The sequence below is a fragment of the Pseudorca crassidens genome, chromosome 5, assembly GCF_039906515.1.
Source record: "Pseudorca crassidens isolate mPseCra1 chromosome 5, mPseCra1.hap1, whole genome shotgun sequence".
Classification (NCBI taxonomy): domain Eukaryota; kingdom Metazoa; phylum Chordata; class Mammalia; order Artiodactyla; family Delphinidae; genus Pseudorca; species Pseudorca crassidens.
This window is the reverse complement of record NC_090300.1, coordinates 63,866,571-63,894,277: the sequence shown is the minus strand read 5'-3', so window position 1 is coordinate 63,894,277 and position 27,707 is coordinate 63,866,571. Positions and strand designations below refer to the sequence as shown.

Below are 27,707 nucleotides of genomic sequence, written 5' to 3'. Positions count from 1 at the left end.
AGATGCCAGTGGCACCTCCGCACCTCCAACCCCTTGTTGTAACAACCAAGAATGCCTGCACATGTCACATCACCCCAGATGATTTAACAGATTTGAAGGAATTAAAGGAAAAAGCGTTTCAGAAACAGTTGTAAGAGGAAACTATGTTTTCAATTCATATGTTAAACACTTTTCAAAGTATTCATATAAAGATTGCGTTTGTGTGTGTGCTAGCCCATATATGCTTGCTTTATGAGGAACTATGAAATGAATTCATGAAAGAATTTAACTACACAAAATGCAATTATTTAAATATTACTCTATTTTCAAGCTGCTTTCAGATCCAAAGGCAAAAGGAAACCGAAAACAACAACAGCTGCTAATAGCTAAATAAAGTAAATATCTGAATAGCTCTAACTGCAGAAAGACAGACCTGTGGTCTAATTTTAGACAAGTGTGGTTTTATTGTTATGCCAGTAGAGCCAAGAAATCTAATTTGAGACGAAATTCATTTTTTGAAATTATATTATACATTATTGCCAACTTTAAATTACAAATCAGAAAAATATGAACATAAAATGCTAATGACCAATGATAAATCATAAAAATGGCAAATACAGTTCAAGATTTTTCTTATAGGGCTTTCAAATCCACAGTTGTCTTTTTAAAGACCAGAATCAAAATAGGTAATGTCAAGAACAACTAGAGTACCATATACACACTGAAAAACAGCAAAAGTGAAGGAAAGTTAAATTGCCATCCCAAAGTCTCCTTCACTGAGAACTTACCATCTACCATCTTCCATCTAGTCCTATGTCAAAAGATCCAAATAACATCCATTGGAAGATGGTTCCTTCTTAGCATAATATAGAACCCTATGGCGCAAAACTTGAAAGGTCATTTATACCTACCAGGGCCCTTCCCCAAGTTTACCCTAATTAGATACCCTCCATAACAAGCTTCTCAAACTTTAATGTATATATGGATCACCTGGACATCTTGTCAAACTGTGGATTCTTATTGAGTAGGTCTGGGGCCTTAGACAGACTTTCTAACAAGCTTCCAGATGATGCCAATCCATGGACAACACTTTGAAGAGCAAGGATTTGTTTACAACAGCCCCACCAGTTGATCATCAAGCCTGATCTTGAACTTAGGAGGCCAATAAAAGAGAAAATCCTAACTCCAAAAAAGAATACAATGTTCGTGTACCTAGTGAAATCCTAATTTTCAGGTTCTTTCTGGAAACAGTGCCTCAACCATGGGAAACTTTAGCGGTCAGTTTAAAAAATTTTTACACTATTAAGCAAAATTACTGAAAAATGATTGCTAAATCTCAACCTACTGAAGTCAATAAAAAATGGATTCCTTCTTACTAATAGTCTACAAAGTTCAAAAATAATTGGATCTTCATACAAACCATGGCTTCTGTGATAGTCTAAGGACATATTCCCTTCTTACCACTGTGTCTACATGACTCCACTTAAATACTGAAAAAGAGAGAACCATCATGTCTGTAGCACAGACTCTGCAGCTGTTGCCCAGCCCCTTAAAAAAAACTATAAGATTTTTCACACAGCTCTGGTATATTTTGACCATGCCGACAGAAACATGTCGTAAGTCTGTTATTTTATAAAGAAATAAGGAGAATGACATTAAGTTAGTGGATTCACTACTTTTCCCTGAGACAAGAAACATATCCTCCCATTACCTGAAAAATTCAAAGAACTTTCAGTTCCCAGAAGATTCAGATGCATGACCTTAAAGCCAGACTTATAAAAGCACCATTAATTCATGATTATAGTTTGCAGATAATCCAAATCCTCCATTTTACATCAGTGGTTTTGCTTCATCCTATTTTATGGCTATCCAGTCCTCTACCCAGCAAAGAAAAATGAAACTCAATAGTTTTAAACAATGAGTTATTTTTTTCTTGTTCCTTTTTTAATGGAAGTAGAGTTGATTTACAATGTTGTGTCAATCTCTGCTGCACAGCCAAGTGACTCAGTTATCCATTATGGCTTATCCCAGGAGACTGGATATAAAACCAAGAACTAATATGTGATCCTGATGTCACTGAATGATTTTGTGGTCACCTTAAATATTCAGAATATTAACAACAGGCAGTGCTTGGGCTTCAAGCAATCGAAGAGAATCCTCAACCAATCAGAATGGACACCATGCATAAGCCATGAGCACGGCCACAGAGGTGCACGCTAGCCAGACTGGCCTGCCTTTGAACAACAGAAAGACAGAAATCCCCATGGACGGTGTAGTGCCATAGGGCAGTTTTATCATGGGTAGACTTAGACCAGGAAAGACTTGTACTCAGAATAGGGATAAATGTGCAGTTTCCTCCAGAGTGAAGTTCCTTGGGAAACAACATTGATGTCAATCATATTTAACACATTTATAAATGTTCAAGAAGCCCAAATTTATTCAATGTGAAAACTCCAAATCTGTAGCTAAGAAAAAGGGTAAAATATAGGTATGAAAATCAAACCAATTTGTACAAGTGGATAGAAAAGTAATAAATAGTCTTCAACTTAGTAAGTATAAGGTAATATATTTTATGATACATGACATAGGTATAAAATGAACAGCCCTGAACTATCAGCTTCAGGCAGAGAAAGTACATGCCTAGGAGTCTCTGTTAGTTCCCCAAGGAAACTGACTGAATCGTCTATTGGGGTTGAAAAGTGAAGAAAACATAAATGTATAAAGAAGAATATTAGACACTTACATGTGGAATCTAAGAAACAAAGCAAGCAAACAAAACAAAAGAAGACTCATAGATATGGAGAACAATTAGTCAATGCCAGAGGTTGGGGAGTGGGGTGGGGGCAAAATAGGTAAAGGGGATTAAAAGGTGCAAACCTCCAGTTATATAATAAGTTGTGAGCAAAAAAGGAGAAGAAATGGGGGGGGGAGGTGAGGGGGAGGAAAAGAAGGGGAAGAAGAGGAAGAAGGAAGGGGGAAGAGGAGGAGGGGAGAGGGGAAAAGGGAAGAAGGAGGGGAAGAGGAAGAGGAAGAAGAAGAGTAGAAATCCAACTGAAATTAGCATCCTATATAACCTCAGTGCTTACACTTTTGAATGCCACGAGAGATTATGGTTGTCGCAAATCAAAAATGTTAACAAAGAAGCTAGAGAAGGCATAAGCAAGAGAGGAAATAGCAACTAACATGTTAGGGTGTTGCTATTTGAGTCATATTGAAACATTGGCCTCTTCATCCTGGAAAGGCAACTGCTTAATAGGGAACTTGATTAAAATGTATACAATTAAAAATGATCTGGGTAACGTGGTCACAGGCTTGTTCCCCAGTAGAATGGTGCAACATCTTTTGAAACTTTGGTAAGATAAGTTTAGGACACTAAAAGGAAGAAGTGGTTAGCAAATTTACGGAACTCAATTTCACCAGTATCATCTCCCCCAACTTCCCTCCCACAAGAGTTAACACAGGAAGGAAATAAAGACTTCAGGTAGGAGTTCATTCCTCTATTCAGTACCAAGCACCAGGCTAAAAGCTGAGACAATGAAGACGAGTAAAACATACATGGTTCCTGCTCTGTTGAGAGTCAACTGGCTTAGTTGACCGAATGGAGTGACAGATAAATACCCTAAAAATCACACCAATAATGTAAAATTATAACTGAAATTAAAACTCTGAAGAAGAGGCACATGGTCCTATCACAGTGTCTAGCAGTGGGCTTTGACCTAACTAGAAGAAGGTGACTGTTTGGAAGTGTGCTGATATCTTAGAGATGGGTATAATTTGAACTAGCTGGTTAAAAAGCAATAAATGGCTACTAAATAAAGCCATACTATTCTTTAATGTTCAGGGTACACTAAAGCATCCCATTTAACCAATATTATGCCCACTTCAGTGGAAGGTACGTGAAGGACAGACTACTGGAATTTCCAATGACAACAGACACTGGAAGAATGACACAGAAGTCTGATGCCAAAGAAAAATTCTTCAGCTATAAATAATATAGAATTAATTGGCATCTCTTAAATGGAGCTACCTAGTGAAAAATATCATTTTGAATGATGCACACTGCCTCCCAGGATATAGCTAGCCCATTTGAAAGGTGAGAAATCTATACCAAGAGTGGTTATATAAGTTGCCCCACATTATAAAGCACAGAATCAGGTGACTTCTTCCAAAATTCACTGAAAAGGGAAATTAATAAAAAATTTATATGGCCATCGTTGCACTCTCTAGTTTGATTTATATCATAATTAGTTCTGAAATACCTACTTGCTACCAGAGTATGAAGTTGTGGTAGATCATGTTTTTCATTTGTGCATCCGTAGCAGAAAGCACGGGGCCATGCTCATAGCAGGCAATCAACAGATGTTCGTTGACTTGAAAGACAACAGTTAAGGCTTTAATTTATAACACCAGTCACTGACTAACAATCATTATCTACTTCATTTGTGTTGGTGAATACTGACATTTAAGAATGTTCTGTTGATACATATACCAGGAACCTCCCAAACAGGAACACAGCCCTGCTCTCAAGCTTGACAGGGCTGTCTTTAACATCTGACGCTATCAATCCCAGAAAATCCTCCTTTTTGCCAAACATAGTCATTATGTCCAAATGCACATTTTGAGGCACTAAAATGTTGACTTTGAAGTTCAACAAAAGCCATTTTACTTCCTTTATTTCTATTTTCTCTTTAAAGACACCATTCTGCAGTTAGCAAACTTCTACTCAGATTGGTAACTTCTCTCCTGATCTCCAGTCTTGTACATCCCTATCCTATACTACTCCATGAGGGGGTGGGAAACTGCTGTGAGAATTTCTTCCTGAAAGCTAGGGCTTTCTATATTTACACTGTATTACATAAAATATATTTTTATGAATGTGAGATCTAGTATATGTACACAGTAGAAATTCCCTTAAATAATCTTCCCTTATTCATTTTACCAGCATAACTAATGCTTTTCAGTCCCATATACTGTAGTTGATACCTAAGACATACTTAACGGTCACAGCTAGTAAATCACTCCCTAGAAAATCCAAACGCAACTGCATCTTCAGTTGCATTGTAGGCTTACCAAGCATCGGCTAAATTTGTTACCAAACCTCTTCATTTCAGTTGTACTTGCTATTGCGAGTCTGTAATTTTAATTAGTATTAATGAATATCTGATGAAATATGAGTGAGTAAACAAAAAGATGTGGTCTAAAAAATACAATGAATGCTTTGTAATAAGAGCAAGTAACTGAAAAGTAATTTTTGTTGAATTGGTTGTGGGGGACATAACTGCGAAAGACTGGAGAAAGTTATAAAAGTCTGGAAGTTTTTGCCTTGAGATTTCTTCAGACGTGAATTTAAGTTTTAGCTTCAGTTTACACAGATCAAAACTAGATATATTATACAATATATTATCGATGTGGTTTATGTAAAAGAAACAAGAGAGAACTTTAATCAATGGATCCATATTCAAAGAAAATACCATGACCCTACATTAAAAAACTGGTGAATGAATATCTTGTACATGTTCTCAGTTAAATAAAAGATTTCAGTTATGTAAGTACCATTTTTAATGAATGTGTTCTTTCACAGACTTTTTCAATTAATCAGCTACCTAAAGATCCCATTCACAAGAAATCAAAGCTACTGTATTTTGGTTCTGAATATGTTGATTTTACCTTCTTCCATGAAAAATTCAAACCAATAAAAAGACCATTTTTTCTTTTATTTTTCAGAAATTTCTCTTTCACAGCATCACTCCATTTATTTGGGTCAGAGTTTTGCAAACCGCCACCCACCTTGTTGCTCAGACCAAAACCTATGAGTTGTCCTTAATCCACTGCTTTTCCTCATCACTTATATCTAATCCATCAACAAATATTGTTAATTCTGCTTCTAAAATATATTATAAATCATTTCACATCTCTTCACTGGATTATAAAAGGCAAGGGAGAGAAAGGTTCAAAATGAAGAGGTAGATGGGATTGGTCATGAATGGCCTTGTAGGTCATGGTAAGTAGTTTGAATTTTGTTCCAAATATGATGAGAAACTATTAGATTATCCTAACTGTCACGTGACGAAATAATTATGAGAGGGTCCAGAAATGGGAACATGGGAAAAATAGTGGGCTACACGAAATTAATCCACAATGGTGGCTTTCATGGGGTAGTAAATTTAGTAAAAATTAATTACACTTGGCATATATTCTAAAGATTGAGTCAACAGAACCTACTGAATGTGGGGAGTATAAATGAAAGAGAAATGGAAATGCATGCAGCCTACGTGTTTTAACCCTACATCTGGTTGAAAAGAGGGGCCATTTAATGAGAATGAAGAGAGGGTAGAAGAACAAGTTTGGTGGTATAGGTGGAGAAGCAAGGGTAAGGACATGTAGATCAAGAACTCTGCTGCTAAATTGAGTTATTAAATAAGCAATTCGGTTTTTTTCGGAAGGAGCTTCAAGATGGCGGAAGAGTAAGATGCGGAGATCACCTTCCTCCTCACAAATACATCAGAAATCCATCTACATGTGGAACAACTCCTACAGAACACCTACTGAACGCTGGCAGAAGACCTCAGACCTCCCATAAGGCAAGAAACTCCCCACGTACCTGGGTAGGGCAAAAGAAAAAAGAATAAACAGAGACAAAAGAATAGGGACGGGACCTGCACCAGTGGGAGGGAGCCGTGAAGGAGGAAAGGATTCCACACGCTAGAAGCCCCTTCGTGGGCGGAGACTGCGGGTGGCAGAGGGCAGAAGCTTCATAGCCGTGCAGGAGAGCGCAGCAACAGGGTTGCAGAGGGCAAAGCAGAGAGATTCCCGCACAGAGGATCAGAGCCAACCGGCACTCACCAGCCCCAGAGGCTTGTCTGCTTACCTGCCAGGGCGGGCGGGGCTGGGAGCTGAGGCTTGGGCTTCAGTAGGAGCGCAGGGAGCGGGGTTGGCGGCGTGAACACAGCCTGAAGGGGTTAGTGCGCCACGGCTAGCCGTGAGGGAGTCCGGGAAACGGTCTAGTGCTGCCAAAGAGTCAAGAGACTTCTTGCCTCTTTCTTTCCTGGTGAGCAAGGAAAGGGGATTCAGAGCGCCGCTTAAAGGAGCTCCAGAGACTGGCGCGAGCCGCGGCTATCAGTGTGGAGCCCAGAGACGGGCATGAGACGCTCAGGCTGCTGCTGCCGCCACCAAGAAGCCTGTGTGCGAGCACAGGTCACTATCCACACCTCCCCTCCTGGGAGCCTGTGCAACCCGCCACTGCCAGGGTCCCATGATCCAGGGACAACTTCCCCGGGAGAACGCACAGCGCGCCTCAGGCTGGTGCAACGTCACACTGGCCTCTGCCACCGCAGGCTCACCCCGCATCCATACCCCTCGCTCCCCCAGGCCTGAGTGAACCTGAGCCCCCGAATCAACTGCTCCTTTAACCCCGGCCTGTCTGAGCGAAGAACAGACGCCCTCCGGCGACCTACACGCAGAGGCGGGGCCAAATCCAAAGCTGAACCCTGGGAGCTGTGCAAACAAAGAAGAGAAAGGGAAATTTCTCCCAGCAGCCTCAGGAACAGTGGATTAAATCTCCACAATCAACTTGATGTACCCTGCATCTGTGGAATACCTTAATAGACAATGAATTATCCCAAATTGAGGAGGTGGACTTCGGGAGCAATGATATATATATATATATATATATATATATATATATATACATATTTTTTTTCCCTTTTTCTCTTTTTGTGAGTGTGTTTGAGTATGCTTCTGTGTGTGATTTTGTCTGTATACCTTTGCTTTTACCATTTGTCTTGGGTTCTGTCTGGCCTTTTTTCTTTTTTACTTAAATTTTTTTTCTTAAGTACGTTTTATTTATTTTAATAACTTTATTTTATTTTATCTTCTTTCTCTTTCTTTCTTTCTTTCTTTCTTTCTTCCTTTCTTCCTTTCTTTCTTTTTCTTTCTTTCTCTTTTTTCTCCCTTTTATTCTGAGCCTTGTGGAGGACAGGCTCTTGGTGCTCCAGCAAGGCATCAGGGCTGTGCCACTGAGGTGGGAGAGCCAACCTCAGGACACTGGTCCACAAGAGACCTCCCATCTCCATGTAATATCAAACAGCGAAAAACTCCCAGAGATCTCCATCTCAAAGCCAAGACCCAGCTCCACTCAATGACCAGCAAGCTACAGTGCTGGACACCCTATTGCAAACAACTAGCAAGACAGGAACACGACCCCACCCATTAGCAGAGAGGCTGTCTAAAAGCATAATAAGGCCACAAACACCACAAAACACACCACCAGACATGGACCTGCCCACCAGAAAGACAAGATCCAGCCTCAGCCACCAGAACACAGGCACTAGTCCCCTCTACCAGGAAGCCTACACAACCCACGGAACCAACCTTAGCCACTGGGGACAGACACCAAAAACAACGGGAACTACGAACCTGAAGCCTGCGAAAAGCAGACCCCAAACACAGGAAGTTAAGCAAAATGAGAAAACAGAGAAACACACAGCAGATAAAGGAGGAAGATAAAAACCCACCAGACCTAACAAATGAAGAAGAAATAGGCAGTCTACCTGAAAAATAATTCAGAATAATGATAGTAGAGATGACCCAAAATCTTGAAAATGGAATGGAGAAAATAAAAGAAACGTTTAACAAGGACCTAGAAGAACTAAAGGGCAAACAAACAGTGATGAACAACACAACAAATGCAATTAAAAATTCTCTAGAAGGGATTAATAGCAGAATAACTGAGGCAGAAGAAGGGATAAGTGACCTGGAAGATAAAATAGTGGAAATAACTACTGTTGAGCAGAAAAAAGAATGAAAAGAATTGAGGACAGTCTCAGAGACCTCTGGGACAACGTTAAACGCACCAACATTCGAATTATAGGGGTCCCAGAAGAAGAAGACAAAAAAAAAGGGACTGAGAAAATATTTGAAGAGATTATAGTTGAAAACTTCCCTAATATAAGAAAGGAAATAGTTATTCAAGTCCAGGAAGCACAGAGAGTCCCATACAGGAAAAATCCAAGGAGAAAGACGCCAAGACACATATTAATCAAACTATCAAAAATTAAATACAAAGAACACATATTAAAAGCAGCAAGGGAAAAACAACAAATAATACATAAGGGAATCCCCATAAGGTTAACAGCTGATCTTTCAACAGAAACTCTGCAAGACAGAAGGGAGTGGCAGGACACATATAAAGTGATGAAGGAGAAAAACCTACAATCAAGATTACTCTACCCAGCAAGGATCTCATTCAGATTTGACAGAGAAATTAAAACATTTACAGACAAGCAAAAGCTAAGAGAATTCAGCACCACCAAACCAGCTTTACAACAAATGCTAAAGGAACTTCTCCAGGCAGAAAATACAAGAGAAGAAAAACACCTACAGTAATAAACCCAAAACAATTAAGAAACTGGTAATAAGAACATACATATCGATAATTACCTTAAATGTAAAAGGATTAAATGCTCCAACCAAAAGACATCGATTGGCTGAATGGATACAAAAACAAGACCCATATATATGCTGTCAACAAGAGACCCACTTCAGACCTAGGGACACCTACAGATTGAAAGTGAAAGGATGGAAAAAGATATTCCATGGAAATCAAAAGAAAGCTGGAGTAGCAATTCTCATATCAGACAAAAAAGACTTTAAAACAAAGACTATTAGAAGAGACAAAGAAGGACACTACATAATGATCAAGGGATCAATCCAAGAAGAAGGTATAACAATTGTAAATATTTATGCATCCAACATAGCAGCACCTCAATACATAAGGCAAATACTAACAGCCATAAAAGGGGAAATCGACAGTAAACATACAATCATAGTAGGGGACTTTAACACCCCACTTTCACCAATGGACAGATCATCCAAAATGAAAATAAATAAGGAAGTACAAGCTTTAAATGATACATTAAACAAGATGGACTTAATTGATATTTTTAGAACATTCCATCCAAAAACAACAGAACACACTTTCTTCTCAAGTGCTCATGGAACATTCTCCAGGATAGATCATATTTTGGGTCACAAATCAAGCCTTGGTAAATTAAAGAAAATTGAGATCGTATCAAGTATCTTTTCTGACCACAACGCTATGAGACTAGATATCAATTACAGGAAAAAATCTGTAAGAAATACAAACACATGTAGGCTAAACAACACACTACTTAATAACCAAGAGATCACTGAAGAAATCAAAGAGGAAATGAAAACGTACCTAGAAACAAATGACCGTAAAAACATGACAACCCAAAACCTATGTGATGCAGCAAAAGCAGTTCTAAGAGGGAAGTTTATAGAAATACAATCCTACTTAAGAAACAAGAAACATATCAAATAAACAACCTAACCTTACACCTAAAGCAATTAGAGAAAGAAGAACAAAAAACCCCCAAAGTTAGCAGAAGGAAAGAAATCATAAGGATCAGATCAGAAATAAATGAAAAAGAAATGAAGGAAACGATAGCAAAGATCAATAAAACTAAAAGCTGGTTCTTTGAGAAGATAAACAAAATTGATAAACTATTAACCAGACTCATCAAGAAAAAAAAGGGAGAAGACTCAAATCAACAGAATTAGAAGTGAAAAAGGAGAAGTAACAAATGACACTGCAGAAATACAAAGGATCATGAGAGATTACTACAAGCAACTATATGCCAATAAAATGGACAACCTGAAAGAAATGGACAAATTCTTAGAAATTCACAACCTTCCGAGACTGAATCAGGAAGAAATAGAAAATATGAACAGACCAATCACAAGCACTGAAATTGAAACTGTGATTAAAAATCTTCCAACAAACAAAAGCCCAGGACCAGATGGCTTCAAAGGTGAATTCTATCAAACATTTAGAGAAGAGCTAACACCTATCCTTCTCAAACTCTTCCAAAATACAGGAGAGGGAGGAACACTCCCAAACTCATTTAACAAGGCCACCATCACTCTGATACCAAAACCAGACAAAGATGTTCACAAAGAAAGAAAACTACAGGCTAATATCACTGATGAACACAGATGCAAAAATTCTCAAGAAAATACTAGCAAACAGAATCCAACAGCACATTAGGAGGATCATACACTATGATCAAGTGGGGTTTATCCCAGGAATGCAAGGATTCTTCAATATATGCAAATCAATCAACATGATACACCATATTAACAAATTGAAGGAGAAAATCCATATGATCATCTCAATAGATGCAGAGAAAGCTTTCGACAAAATTCAACACCTATTTATGATAAAAACCTGCCAGAAAGTAGGCATAGAGGGAAATTTCCTCAACATAATAATGTCCATATAAGACAAACCCACAACCAACATCGTCCTCAATGGTGAAAAACTGAAACCATTTCCTTAAGATCAAGAATAAGACAAAGTTGCCCACTCTCACCACTATTATTCAACATAGTTTTGGAAGTTTTAGCCACAGCAATCAGAGAAGAAAAAAATAAAAGGAATCCAGATTGGAAAAGAAGAAGTAAAACTGTTCACTGTTTGCAGATGACATGATACTATACACAGAGAATCCTCAAGATGCTACCAGAAAACTACTAGGGCTAATCAATGAATTTGGTAAAGTAGCAGGATACAAAATTAATGCACAGAAATCTCTTGCATACCTATACACTAACGATGAAAAATCTGAAAGTGAAATTAAGAAAATGCTCCCATTTACCACTGCAACAAAGAGAATAAAGTATCTAGGAATAAACCTACCTAAGGAGACAAAAGACCTGTATGCAGAAAATTATAAGACACTGATAAAATAAAGATGACATAAACAGATGGAGAGATATATCATGTTCTTATATTGGAAGGATCAACATTGTGAAAATGGCTCTACTACCCAAAGCAATCTACAGATTCAATGTAATCCCTATCAAACTACCACTGGCATTTTTCACAGAACTAGAACAAAAAATTTCACAATTTGTATGGAAACACAAAAGACCCCAAATAGCCAAAGCAATTTTGACAAAGAAAAACAGAGCTGGAGGAATCGGGCTCCCTGACTTCAGACTATACTACAAAGCTACAGTAATCAAGACAGTATGGTACTGGCACAAAACCAGAAAGATAGATCAATGGAACAGGATAGAAAGCCCAGAGATAAACCCACACACATATGGTCACCTTATCTTTGATAAAGGAGAGAAGAATATACAGTGGAGAAAAGACAGCCTCTTCAATAAGTGGTGCTGGGAAAACTGGACAGCTACATGTAAAAGAATAAAATTAGAACACTCCCTCACCGCATACACAAAAATAAACCTAAAATGGATTAAATACCTAAATGTAAGGCCAGACACCATCAAACTCTTAAGAGGAAAAAATAAGCAGAACACTCTATGACATAAATCAGAGCAAGATCCTTTTTGACCCACCTCTTAGAAAAATGGAAATAAAAACAAAAATAAACAAATGGGACCTAATGAAACTCCAAAGCTTTTGCACAGCAAAGGAAACCATAAACAAGAGCAAAAGAAAACACTCAGAATGGGAGAAAATATTTGCAAATGAAGCAACTGACAAAGGATTAATCTCCAAAATATACAAGCAACTCATGCAGCTCAATATCAAAAAAACAAACAACCCAATCCAAAACTGGGCAGAAGACCTAAATAGACATTTCTCCAAAGAAGATATACAGATTGCTAGCAGACACATGAAAGAATGCTCAACATCACTAATCATTAGAGAAATGCAAATCAAAACTACAATGACATATCATCTCACAGTGGTCAGAATGGCCATCATCAAAAAATCTACAAACAGTAAATGCTGGAGAGGGTTTGGAGAAGAGGGAACCCTCTTGCACTGCTGGTGGGCATGTAAATTGATACAGCCACTATGGAGAACAATATGGAAGTTCCTTAAAAAGCTAAAAGTAGAACTACCATATGACCAAGCAATCCCACTACTGGGCATATACCCTGAGAAAACCATAATTCAAAAAGAGTCATGTACCAAAATGTTCATTGCAGCCCTATTCATAATAGTCAGGACGTGGAAACAACCTAAGTGTCCATCAATAGATGAGTGGATAAAGAAGATGTGGCACATATATACAATGGAGTATTACTCAGCCATAAAAAGGAACGAAACTGGGTTATTTGTAGTGAGGTGGATGGACCTAGAGTCTGTCATACAGAGTGAAGTAAGTCAGAAAGAGAAACAAATCCCGTATGCTAACACATATATATGGAATCTTAAAAAAAAAAGAAATGGTCATGAAGAACTTAGGGGCAAGATGGGAATAAAGATGCAGACCTACTAGAGAATGGAGTTGAGGATATGGGGCGGGGGAATTGTAAGCTGGGACAAAGTGAGAGAGTGGCATGGACATATATACACTACCAAACATAAAATAGCTAGTGGGAAGCAGCTGCATAGCACAGGGAGATCAGCTTGGTGCTTTGTGACCACCTAAAGGGGTGGGATAGGGAGGCTGGGAGGGAGGGAGATGCAAGAGGGAAGAGATACGGGAACATATGTATATTTATAACTGATGCACTTTGTTATAAAGCAGAAAGTAACACACCATTGTAAAACAATTATAGTCCAATAAAGTTGTTAAAAAAAATAAGCAATTCAATATATGACTACAGTCAAAAAAGCTGGATCTATAAATTTAGAAATCATCAGGATATATGTGGTATATAAAGCCACACGACTAGGTAAAATCACCAGGAGGCAATTCATATTTAGAATTACATAAGAGAAAGCAAAAAGAAAGAGTTGGCAGAGGAGATTGAGGATAATAGATGGAAATTTAGGAAACTGTGGTGTCAGCTATCTAAGGAAAGATAGAATTTCAAGGAGGAGAGAGATGTCAACGATAACTGCAAGAGAAAGTAAAGTCAGAACTGAACACTGGTTTGGCAAGATGGAAGGTATCAAAGACCTTGGGAAAGGAGGCTACAGTGGGGTGATGGAGACAAATTCTGCTTGGCATGGGTTATAAAAAGAATGGAAGGGGCTTCCCTGGTGGCGCAGTGGTTGAGAGTCCGCCTGCCGATGCAGGGAACGTGGGTTCGTGCCCCGGTCCGGGAGGATCCCACATGGCGTGGAGTGGCTGGGCCCGTGAGCCACGGCCACTGAGCCTGCGCGTCTGGAGCCTGTGCTCCGCAACAGGAGAGGCCACAACAGTGAGAGGCCCACGTACCGCAAAAAAAAAAAAAAAAAAAAAAAAAGAATGGGAGGTAGGAAAGGGAAGCATCAATAATACACAATACCTGCTTCACAGCTGCTGCAGCAGCTCTTGCTAATATCTGGATCAGCAGTGACTCTAATGAATCTACCATCATGGGCAAAAAGAAGACCCATATCAATATTATCATCATTGGCCATGTGGACTCTGGCAAGTCCACCACCACTGGGTATCTCATCTACAAGTGTGGAGGTACTGACAAGAGAACCATGAGAAGTTCAAGAAGGAAGCAGCAGAGATGAGCAAGGGCTCCATCAAGTTTGCCTGGGTGCTAGACAAAATGAAGGCGGAAAGGAAATGTGGCATCACCATGACATCTCCTTATGGAAGTTTGAGACAACCAAATATTACATCACCATAATTGATGCCACAGGGACTTCATCAAAAACATTATCACTGGCCCATCCCAGATGACTGTGCCACGCTCATTGTGGCCAGCAGCACGGGCATGTTTGAAGCAGGCATCTCCAAGAATAGGCAGACCTGTGGAGAATACGCTACTGGCCTACATGCTGGGTGTGAAGCCACTCATCACGGCTGTCAACAAGATGGACTCCGACAAACCCACCCACAGCACCCAATGCTTCCATCAAGGGAGTGAGAGCCTACATCAAGAAGATCGGCTACAACTTGGCAGTCATGGCCTTCGTGCCCATTTTGGGCTAGCATAGCCCAGCATCCACATGCCTGATCCAGAAGCTGGAAGGTCAAGAGAAAGGAGGGAAATGCCACAGGGATGAGTGTCCTGGAAGCTCTGGGCTCCATTCTCCCTCCCACTCAACTGGTCAACGAGCCCCTGAGGCTGCCTCTACAAGGTGTGCACATGATTGGGAGCATTGGCTCTGTGCCTGTGGGCTGTGTGGAGACCAGCTTCCTGAAACCTGGGATGGAGGTCACCTTTGACAACCCCAAGGCCCTGAAGTCAGGCGATACAGCCATTGTGCAGACGTAAGGATGGTCCCCAGCAAGGCCATGTGTGTGGAGATGTTCTCTGAGTACCCACCTCTAGGCCATTTTGCTGTGCGGGACGTGAGACAAACAGTGGCCACTGGAGTCATCAAGGCTGTGGATGAGAAGTCATCCTGCAGGCAAGGCCACCAAGACAGCAGTAAAGCCGAGCAAGAAATGAAGCATGTCCCCTGCAGTTTCCTCAGCAATCTCCACTATAAAAATTACCCAACATTCGATGTATTTATTAAGATTAATAAAACACAACTAGCCGTCAAAAAAAAAAGACCACTCGTTGCATGTGGCTGTCCAGTCTTCTCAACACCATTTACTGAAGAGACTATCCTTTCCCTCTTGAATAATCTTGGCTATTTTGTTATAAATTAATTTAGCATTAAATATATATCATTTAAATTTGTTAAGAAAATAGAACTTAAATGTTTTCACACGCACACCCCCAAATAAAAGATAAATATGTTAGATGATGGATAAGTTAATTAGATGGCAGGAAATCCTTTCACTATGTATATGCATATCAAATCACCACAATGTACACTTTAAATATCTTACAACTTTACATGTCAATTATACTTCAATAAAGCTGACATTAAAGAATCAACAACTCACAGATGAATGGATAAAGAAGGTGTGGCACATATATACAATGGAATATTACTCAGCCATAAAAAGAAATGAAATTAAGTTATTTGTAGTGAGGTGGATGGACCTAGAGTCTGTCATACAGAATGAAGTAAGTCAGAAAGAGAAAAACAAATACCGTATGCTAACACATATATATGGAATCTAAGGGGAAAAAAAGGTTATGAAGAACCTAGGGGCAAGACAGGAATAAAGACACAGATGTAGAGAATGGACTTGAGGACATGGGGAGGGGGAAGGGTAAGCTGTGACAAAGTGAGAGAGTGGCATGGACATATATACACTACCAAATGTAAAATAGATAGCTAGTGGGAAGCAGCCACATAGCACAGGGAGATCAGCTCGGTGCTTTGTGACCACCTAGAGGGGTGGGATAGGGAGGGTGGGAGGGAGACGCAAGAGGGAGGAGATATGGGGATATATATATATGTATAGCTGATTCACTTTGTTATAAAGCAGAAACTAACACACCATTGTAAAGCAATTATACTCCAATAAAGATGTAAAAAAAAAAAAGAATCAACAACTCTTTTAGAGTTTTGCTATAAAGAGGAGCAGAGAAATAAGGTAGTGGGTAGAGGAACACATGAAGTCCAGATAAGAGCATTTATTTTTAGGATGGGATTATTATATGAAGCCCTTCAGTAGACAAGAGCGGACTGGCTTCTGTGTACAAGCAGAGGACCTGACATCGGGTAGGACAAGGATACCTTGTCCCTGTGCATAAATGGGAAGGCAGAGTATGTGGATACAAATCTACAAATTAGGCTGGTAGATTTTGGTAGTAGAAAGATAAGTTGCTTCTCTTTTGTGAACTGCGTTGAAAGCGAGAAGAGAAAAGGGGCTGCTGGAAATCTGAGGAAAGAGAAAGTGGACCATAGATTGACAAGGTATTACCAGGCAGTACTCTGTCTACCTGATGTCTCTGATCATACTTTTAAGTAGAAACTAATCAATTCATAAATGTGTTTTCCTTCACTATATGCAGGGCTTATATTTACTGTATACATTTATTATTTTTATTAATTCATGTACTGTACATTTCCCCAACTAGACTGTAATCTTTAAAATATTTTATCACTGCTCTACTCCTAAGACCTTCACTCACACTACCTGGCATGTAGTTGGTAATTCATAAATATTTGTTGACTGAATAATTCAGTATCCACAAGTGCCTAAAATATGCTTAAAATTGAACTCATTATTACCTCACCCTTAACCCTTCCACGTACACAGCTGTTCCTCTACTTTTTATTCTATCACCATTTATCCAACTAATTTCCCAATCCAGAAATTTGGAAATCATCCTCTGACCTCCCTCATTTCATTCTCCATGACCCAACAATCATCAAGTTCAGTCAATTCTGCCAGTTAAATATTTCTTGGAGCTATTCACTGTTCTCCATTCCTGCAGGCAACTTCCTGGTCAGGTCACCATCACCTCACTTGGATTACTGGAAAAGCATCGTAATACCTCTCCTGACTTTCATGTTGTCCCCCCTCAAGTCCATTCTCTACATCTTTCAAAAAGTAGAAATCTTATTATGTCCTCCACAACATTCAACCCTCCACTGATTCTTCAGCAAAGCCCTCAGGATAAAATCCTCTTTTTTATGATTTATTGCAGTTTTCTTAATCTGGCCTAGAACTCTACTTGGCAAGTTAAATTAATTTCAATTCTCCAACTAATTAGTAGATCTCTATCAGCTCTTGGGTCTTCGCATGTACTTTTTCCTCCACCTGGGATATTCTCTTCACTATCAACTCCTACTCATCCTTTCGTTCTCAACTTAGAAGTCACTTCCTCTAAGAAGTCTTCTCTGAATCATGGCATTGGTTAGGTACTCCTCCTAAATGCTCCCAAAGCTCCCTGTGTATGTTGGTGTTCTATAACCTTCCTTTATAGCACTGCTTTATCCCAAACCCAGATAGTAACAAATGTTTATAGGGTAGAGTCTTACGGTTCTTGTAATGAATATATCCCTCTATCCCTCCCCCTAGCCCCTTAGAGGTAAAAAACAAAAAATGAAGGGATAACGAGGTGCCTATTTGCTGAAGAAAAAGAAACATGTTTCAACCAGGTGTCCTACAGAGGTGGCAAGAGAGCTCTGAGCAGCCCTGTGATCATGGGCCAATGAAAAAATGATGAGCACAATCCCTATATTGTCTCTTTTTTTTGAATATAGGTTAGAATTTTATAAATAAATTTCTTAGAAAATTTGTGGTCTGGGAACTACTTGATATTATAATATTTTGTTCTCCTTAGGAGTGAATCTCAATGTATTTATGTGTCAAATTTGTCTCAGGCGCTTTTAATAACTAATAATAGCCTTTTTTCCATAGATTTAGTTTAATTCAGGAAGGATATAATCGAGAAATAGTTTATTTTCAAGATGAAATGCTCTTAAGGATGGATGCTTCTGTGCCCAGGATGAAGATGCTCTTTGATTTTGCCTCGTGTGATTGAAAGAACACAGCTTGAAGTGTTTTTGCCCCACTTTTGTATGCATTTGGGCTAAGTTCCTTTCAGGAGCCATTCCGGTCATGCCTTTAAGCCTGGAATCCGGTAAAAGGACCGCTGAAGATTGCACCATGATTTCAACTTATTGTATATCTTCCAAGCTGTCATGTTTGTCATTCCTGGAGTCCTGAGGCTCCTAACTGGTCTGCCTTCTCTTCACGGTTCAGAGTCCTTCTATGCTTGTCTTGTATATAACGTCCAAGTTTTCCCATTGTACTTAGTGGGAGGAATAGGCAAAAACTCATTCTCCATCTTCCTGACCCACCTCTCTGTCTACCTGGGAAGCTCTGCTGGTCTCTGCACAGTCAGTGGCCTCAGTGTCTTCCTCATCTTCACGGGGCAAGTCCCAGCTCGGCACTCTTTGGGGAAAGGAGCCTCTCTCCTCCAGCACCAAAGGGCTCAGAAGAATAACTAGCATTTAAAATACTTAAGCAAATATTTGGGGAAAGTGAGAAGTATAATTTTCATCTCTTCATGGTTACTTCACAAGCGTTATAGTAAGTCACAGGAAGTAAAAAGATGAATCATTCTAAAAAGTCAAAGTAGCATGCTTTGTAGCAAAAGATCTGATTCATTTTAAGTGAACAAGCACAAACTAACCACTACAATTTCTGCAGCAAACCAAATCACATGCCCAGATTTACAAGCAGAACTTTACAGTTTTCTCATATGTGCCATTCTTTGATTATGAATATTCAAGACAGAGGCAGAACGGTCCCATGATGGGTTCTTGTCAAACTGAAAAGGCATAGGAATAGATGAGATGAAAGAAAGCAAAGAAAGCCCCATGGATAAAGTTAATGCCTAAATTGAAATCACGTAGTATTAATCCCAACTCATCTCCTATTTATTTAAAATGTCACTATGAATCTAATAATTTTTAAAACAGCGTATGATTTTATTTCTTAGGGTATAATCATATAAATTGTATTGGGATTGACATATATACACTATAGATAATATGTATAAATAGATAACTAATGAGAACATACTGTATAGCACTTAATGCACTGTGGTGACTTAAATGGGAAGGAAATCAAAAAAGAGGGGATATATGTATAGCTGATTCATCTTGCTGTACAGTAGAAACTAATACAACATTGTAAAGCAACTATATTCCAATAAACTTAATTTTAAAAAAATAAATAAGAAACCAGTAAAATAAATTAAAAACCCCACAATGGTGCTCATTTCATTTTCCTTGTGAGATTATCTCTAATGGACAAAATAAACTTTTGTTAAGTTAAAAATATAAATTTGAAAAAAAAAATATATATATATATATATAAATTTGAACTTTATGAAAGTCAACATAAAAGGTAAGGGAGTGTGTTTCTAAAGATCAATAATTTGTTTGTATGTTTTAAATTTAATTAAAAGTGAATTTACCATCCTGCCCCCCAAACCCATTCTTCTCCAGTATTTTTCTTCTCCCTGAATAATCATGGCTCTGTCTGATGGCCAAGTCAGAAATATGAGTCATTCTCAAACCCTTTCACACAACCCACATATTTTTTAAAAGAATATTTATTGAGTATTTACTATATTTACCAATGTTACCATATTAAATATTTACCATACCACTGTAATAAATTTTAACCTGCACTCTCTTGACCATCACAACAACCCAACAAGATAGGAACAATCATGACTCACTCTACAGATAAGCAACTGAAGCATAAAGAGGATGAATGGCTTGTTCAAGTTCAAACAGCTGAGAAGTAAGAGAGACAGGACTAAAATCTAGGTCACTATTAATCACTATGTTAACTCCACATATCCAATTGGTCACCTAGTTCTGTCAATTCTACTTCCTGAATATCTTTCAAATCCTTTCTCTTCACCCCACCCCACCTTAGTTTAGGCCCTCATTGGTCCTCTTAGTTGGTCTACAATTTGGGGTTCTTTGTTAGTTTCATAGGGCTGCCATAAAAATCTACCACAAGTGGGGTGCCTTAAGTAACAGAAATTTATTGTCTCAGTTCTGGAGGGGAAACGTCAAAAATTAATGTGTCAGCAGAGCTGGTTCCTCCTGAGGGCTATGAGGGAACAGTCTGTTCCAGGCCTCTCTCCTTGACTTGTAGGTAGCCGTCCTCTCCCTGTGTCTCTTCATGTCATCTTCCCTCTGGGAACGTCTGTTTCTGTGTCCAAATTTCCCTTTTTATAAGAACACCAGTTGGGTTAGGGAACCACTTGACTGCAGTATGACCTCACCATAACTTAACTAATTACATCTGCAATGACCCCATTTCCAAACAAGGTCACAATCGGAGAGGCTAGGGGTTAGAAAATCAACTATCTTTTTTGAAAGAGGACACAGTTCAATGCATAACAGATCCTTTTAATCTGCTCTCTACTCCCACCAAAGTGCTTTTGCTAAAATTCAAATCTAATCTTGTCATTTCCGTGTTTCCATATTTTCAAAGACAAGACACAGCCTCCAGGATAAAAGGTTAAATTTGCGGGTGGGGAGATAACAGAATTCTTTACAATCCATCCTGTGCTTACCATTCCAGCTTTATTTCTAGCTTCTTTCCACTCTCTTTGTTCAGCTCTTGAACTTTAAAGTTCCAGATAGACAATAAACCTGGTCACTGGACTGTGACCTTCTTGAGGGCAGACATGGTGTATTAATCATCTTTTTAGATACAGCACCTGGCACAGAGCCCTTGGCAAGGCCCTGAGGACTATGTGTCTACAATACATGTGTAAGTGACTCTCACTGCACCACAGAAAAATGGACCATTCAGCCCAGGGGGAGAAAAAGAACCTCTTTGAGCCTAATGCGTACTAAAGCAGCTAATGGCAGAGAAAAGCATGGCAGAAAATGTTTGTGAAATACATGTTGTAAAGTACATGTTGTTAAGGTGGAAGAGTAGCTATCTGTTCACAGTGAAGTCCACATAATATTTATAAAGGTTACACATCCAAGTTGTCAAAGCACCTTGAGTCACAATTTCAGACAAAATTATAATAAAATTTTATCTTTTTAATGAAATCATAAAACTTTTTGGCAGCCACTGAGAACATTGAGCATAAGTCCAGTTGAAACAAACTTGATAGGCAGTGTGTCAGTTTTTGGCTCTACTCGTCTGCTGTTGTCAAATAATCATATTTTACTAGAAATAACTAAATAGCTCACGTTTAGTCTGTTCCACAATACCGCAGATTTTTAGGAAGGTATTATATCATAAAATTGGGAAATTTCTATTTTGTGAACTTCTATATGGCAATCCCACTTGACAAAACATAAATATGGCCTATTCAATCCATTAATTTAATAAGTGACATTTAATTTGAAACACCTAAGTAATTCTTTAGGAATCCATCTGTACCAAGGATGACTATAATTTGCCCTGCTTGGGTCAAGTGCACATCCCTGAACCAATCACTGTGTCCAGGGCAATGAGTCTGCGAATGACAGCTTCACTGGAAGGCCAAAGGAGGGGAAGACAGGCAGACAAAACATGAAGGAAAGACAGTGGGGCAGAGTAGAAGAAACATAGACTGGAGAACCAGAGGCTCTACAATCATCTGTGTAGACTCCACTCCTCCCTCACAAAATTAAAAGTGGGTTCAGTTCCAATTCTCTCTGATCCAATATGAAACAACTTTGCAGCAATCTGCTTATCTAAATAATAAAGATTCTACTTTCTTTATGGAGGTGAACAGTGTTTGGCTGGAACAGAAAGTCTGTGTGACTCCTCCCAAATACACAGGACTTCAGTGCCTTCAAAACAAAAATTGGGAGAATTTTCTCAAAGTCAGAGTAGGTGAGGCTTTAGCATCTCTTAAATCATAACACCAAGAATCAGCTGACTTTCTGCTCCCGATGACTACTGACAAGGTGAAATTTGATTCTTGTCCAAATATCTGCTGAAATACCTGCCAGATAAAATCCAGACCCTTTAGCAACTTTCAGTTAAAACCTTGACTGTGCCTCTAGCTTCATCTCCTCTACCCCATCAATGAGGCCTGAGCTACAGCCATACAATGTCTATGAATCACCAAGTACTTTCATGCTCTGGTTTACATTAGTAATATTGGTAATATTTATTAAGCACCTACTATGTGCCAGGCACTATTCAGGTGCAGGAGATACAGCAGTGAACAAGATAAAGCCCTGCCCTCATGGAACTTACATTCCAGTGTATGTGTTGGGGACTGGGTGGGGAGGTGGGGTTGGTAATCATTATGTAATTAAATAAAGAAAGATCCTGGCTGGGGTAAGAGGTAACTTTAGAAAGGGTGGTCAGGGGGTGACCTGACTGACCTGAATGAAGGGAAGGAACCCTCTATGAGAAGATCTGTGCTTGGCACTGGGCCAGGGACATCATATACCTTATCATGAATCCTCCCAGCAATTCTGCAAGGTGGGCAGTACTATCCCCATTTTATTCTGAGAGGATAAGTAACTTGTTCATATTGCACAGCACAAAACTCAAATTCAAGCCTGTCCAATTCCTCAGCTCCCCTCTTAGTCTTTAAGTCCTTTCGTTCTGACTGAAATGCTCTTCCTGACACTCCTCAACAGACTCTCCCTTCAGGTCCATTCAGAGCCCATTTCTTACTCATGAATGTAGCCCCCATTCTTGTTCAAGGCCTGGGACACTGAAAATACTTAAGAATTGTTTATTGAACAAATGCTGTTTGGCTACAGAATTAAATGGGGGTGATATGAGTGCTCAAGATACAGCCCTGATGAGAGACGCTGCCACTGGGAATGTGGCAACAATCAAAGAACATGGGCCCTTCTTCCCCAGCAAAAAAGATCATGGGTCCTTCTCTGGAAATGGGCAGTGATGTTCAGACTGGAGAGATCTTTACCGTGCTTAAAATTATACAAGGCTGGCCACTACTGAAAAGTAAAAATAACTTTTTTCAAATAAAAAAAAATTTTTAATTTGCTGTCAAGGTATTTTAAAGTTTTTTAAAACTAGCATCTCCAACAGGTTCAAAAGGAATGACATTTTCCTCTTCTGTACCTAGAGTAGAGAAAAATTCCCTGCCTTGAGCAGTTTGTTCCTACATATTTCCCCACTGACACAAGATGCTTTGTTTAAAGAACTATTTAATTAGCAAGACCTTTATTTTTCAGAGAAATCTCACATTTAAGAAAAGTAGCTTTTAAGTAGTGTTGGAAATTTTTATTTTAAAAAAAGGGAGTTGAAGTGCATGGCATAGAGGATGTTGCAAAACAGGCAGCGCATCATTACCACCACCCACTCAAAACCATTTTAACTATAATCTCTGTATTTGGGTAGTTCAGCTAATTAACAACCTGGCATGACTGTAAAGATGAGATTGTCATGTTATTTGAAGTGGTTTTTAACAGTCTTTAAGCACTAACCACTCAATTTATTAACAGTTTATTCTACCTTAAGTGAAGGAAATTACATAATTATTGTTAAGTCCAAAAATGAGAAGAAATATATATGTATATTTTATCATTACCTATAAAGAATGCCAAAATTAAAATCGTGTTTGTAAATACAAGTAAAATTCCTGAAAATGCATATAAATAGTTTGATGTCAATGGGTTTTTTGGGTGTGTAACCATCTTCCTTATACACTTTTGTTCAACTTTTAGCTTGATGTGACCTTATAAAAGTAGTACAGAAGAGGGAAACAAAACATATTTTGGAAGCAGAATAAGCAGTGGTTTAAAATGTGAACCTTAAAATCAGATTGGCTGGGTTCAAATCCTGGCTCTACAACTTACCAGTGCAAAGAACTTAGGTCTTAGTCTCTCTGTGCCTCTTTCCTCAGCTGTAAAATACAGATCTTAATAATAATAATAAGGCTCAACTATGGAGTTGCTGTGAGAATTAATGATTTAATACATGTAAAGCACCAGAACACTCAGCAAATATTGGCTATCATTAATTTGGTCTAGCTCTCCCTGTAATACCCTACTTCCCCAAGATAATACTTTGCAGGATGATTTCCCTACCTTTCCAAGCATTAGGAGCTTTTTTCCAACTCTAAAAATTTCTCAGACCATCAAAGGATGGGAGTTGTATATATTTTATCCATTACTTGAGAATGTGCAAAATCACAAAAAGCTATTCTGAATTGAGTCATAATTTTAAACAAATGAATATTTTTCTCCACCACAAGCTCTCAGAGGTGGCAATGGATGATCTCTTAGCATGAAAGGGTTAAATGGTCTAAGTTGGAGAGAAAGGTCATCATGATAGGGCTTCACAACTTGACATTTACCACCTGCTCCCATCTGAAGATGTTCTTTCAACTGGTTATATTTTGATTGATTTTATAGGGAAACGTTGCTATCATCATATTCCCAAATATGGATTCCTGAAGGCCTCTGGGTATAATAATTTTATTCATTCATTTATTTAATAAAGTGTTATTAAAAGCTGACTACATATTGGGCACTATATTTAGAGCCAAGCGAATGACTCTCAAGTGTCAGAGGTCTACTTTTTATTTTTCCACAGACAAGGTGAGGAAATGAGTACCCAGGGCTCAGGAAAGAAAACAGGAAAATGAATAAGGGTAAAAGAAAAAGACAAACTCAGTTCTTCTGATTCTCAATTCAATGATCATCCTAAAACTTGAGACTGTTTCATAGTGTAAGCTCATCCCCCAGGGACAGGGAAGGATATTTGTCCTTGAATGCCAATTCTCAGCATAGCATCTGGAATGCAGCTGGTATTTAATAAACGTTGGGTGAGTGATGTATGTATGTATAGATGGATGAATGAATGAATGAATAAATGAGTGAAAAGGTGAATATAGATGGATGGATCTACTTCAAAGCACAGGCCTCTTGGAATGTTAACAAGGATTTCTCAATTTCAATCCTCCCCAATTTTTTCTTCAGATAAAAGAATTTATGCTTTAAAGCCAGTCCTCCTGGGAAATGTAGAAAGATACATAAAATTTTTTCTATGGAAGATTAAAAAGGAAGATACACAGTTGAAAGAAGGGAATGAATAGATAAATGAGATATCACCGCAGGCATTTTACTCAGAGGAGTCTTGCTTACCTAGATTGACATTAAAACCTTGTAGCAAGTGTGCCCCCACCAGATCTATGACTGCTTTTTTTTTTCTTTACCAGCATCTCCTTTACTCATTTTAAAACTATGTAAATTTTCTCTTGATTTAACCTCAGTTAGCCACTCACACCAAATCACAAAAACTACTTCAACCTCACAGATACTCTCACCTAATTTTTGTTTCAAGTAGTCCTAAAAATCACATGTCTTTGTGCTCCTGGAAATGATATCGTGTATGTGTGTGTGTACAACTATATATGTGTGTGTATACATTATCATAAATAATTTTCTGGCCATACATCACTCCAAGTACCTGAAGATCTGGGACAACCTGTTCTTTTTTTCAATGAACACTATGCTTCTATTCTCTTTAGGACTTAAGTCTGTCTTTGTCCAGGATGCAGGGACACCAAACGGAGAACTGATGTCCACCAAGCAAATGGGGGAGGAGGGGCAGGCTTGGAGTCAGAGTGTCCCAGTAGAGATTCAAAAGGCCATTGGGAAAGCAATTATACTCTAATAAAGATGTTAAAAAAAAAAAAAAGGCCATTGGGATTGGAATTATGAGTGAAGAGTCCTAGTAGTCACATTCAGGAAGACATTTAGGAAAAGTTTTAAGCAGGCAAGTGATGGGATTTGATTTACTTCTTTACAAGATCATCTTGTATGCTGTATGGAATGGTGATTAGAGGGCACAAAAAGCAGAAGGAGACCATAATATGTAACTTAGGACAAAACTGAAAGAAATTTAAATTACGTATTTTTTCCCATTAAACTTCAACAATTATTAAACCATTTTAATCTAATTCCAGCTTTCCATTTTACTTTGAGGTAAAAGCCTTAAACATCTCACACTTTGTATTCCAGCATCAAATAACCACAGACCCAGGCATGTCCACATCTTTCTGTTGTTTTCGTCCAAGGGTTTCACGGTCTTGGAGAGTCTTGACATCTATAGCCATTAAAACTCTCTTAATAGGTATCAGAGAGAAAGCATCAGTTTGTCAACTTACTCCTCTACTGAGTTTGAGCTCATTGTATCTTCCTGTTTCAAAGCGTTAACTACCTGCTATAGACTGAATGTTTTTCTTTTAATTGAAGTCTAATTGATTTACAATGTTATGTTAGTTTCAGAGGTACAGCAAAGTGAAACAGTTATATATATATATATATATATATATATATATATATATATCTCCTCTCTTTTTTAGATTATTTTCCCATGTAGGCCATTACAGAGTATTGAGCAGACTGAATGTTTGTGTCCCTCCAAAATTCATTTGTTAAAAATCCTAACCCCCAATGTGATGGTATTAGGAAGTAGGGCCTTTGGGGGGTGATGAGATCCTAAGGGTGGAGCCCTCATCAATGGGATTAGTGCCTTTTAAAGAGACTCCAGAGAGCTCTCTGCCACCTTCTGCATGTGAGGACACAGTGAGAAGATGACTGCCTATGAACAAGGAAGCAGGGCCTCACCAGACATCAAATCTGCCAGCACCTTGATCTTGTACTTCCCAGCCTCCAGAACTACAAGAAATAGATTTCTATTGTTTATAAGCCACCCAGTCTATGGTACTCTGTTATAGCAGCCTGATCAGACTAAGACGTTACTCTCATAGAGCTTTGCTGCTTCATGTTTTTTGTCCTCCAGCAGTCTGTAACGATACCATCAGCCCCCTATCCCCACCCTGCAAGACCTCTATGGTGGGAATACCACACTTTGCCCAGCACACCACCTCCCCTCAGTCCACACAGCCTCCAGTCTGCTCCATCCCTCAGCATTTCTCTTCAATGGTGCTGCAAGAACCTCCTGACATGTCTAATACACTCTGTGAGAGACAGCTGGATAACTATATTCAAACACTGAAAAAAAAACACCTTGTTGAACTGAAAAGAAATCACTTTCAGCAGTGAATTCTCCATTGCCAAGTGTGCCATGTCTCAACGTCATGAATCACAAGAGACTTCAAATGCTTTTTAAAAATGTAAATCTATGACAAATTTTAATGTAGAGAAAAAGCATATTTTACAAGTATATAAAATCATGTGGATTAAGTAAAGGAATATATTTTAAAAGAAAGAATACAATGTTAACTGCAGTTATTTCTGTTTGCTGGGACCATGATTTCTCTCCATATATATACTCCCTCTATTTTCCAAGTTTTCTATGATGAGCATATATTACCTTTGACACTATAAATAATTATCTTTTAAAAAGTAAATTTGATATTTTATACAAACTTTAAAATTAATATTTATGATTTCTAATATATTGTATGTTCTTGTATATTCTATTTTAAACTGCAAACTCCTGTGGGTGTACACATGCATACTTGAACATAATTTTATTTCTATCATAAGC

At 38.6% G+C, this 27,707-nt stretch overlaps 1 protein-coding gene and 1 pseudogene across 1 annotated transcript in view; one reads left to right on the top strand and one right to left on the bottom strand.

Annotated features, from left to right (window-relative positions):
• SOX2 (SRY-box transcription factor 2) overlaps nt 1-27,707 on the bottom strand; it is a 592,096-nt gene that overhangs the window by 521,842 nt on the left and 42,547 nt on the right. The gene's annotated exons all lie outside the window — the stretch shown is intronic.
• Nucleotides 14,288-15,144, top strand: LOC137224271 (elongation factor 1-alpha 2 pseudogene; annotated as a pseudogene).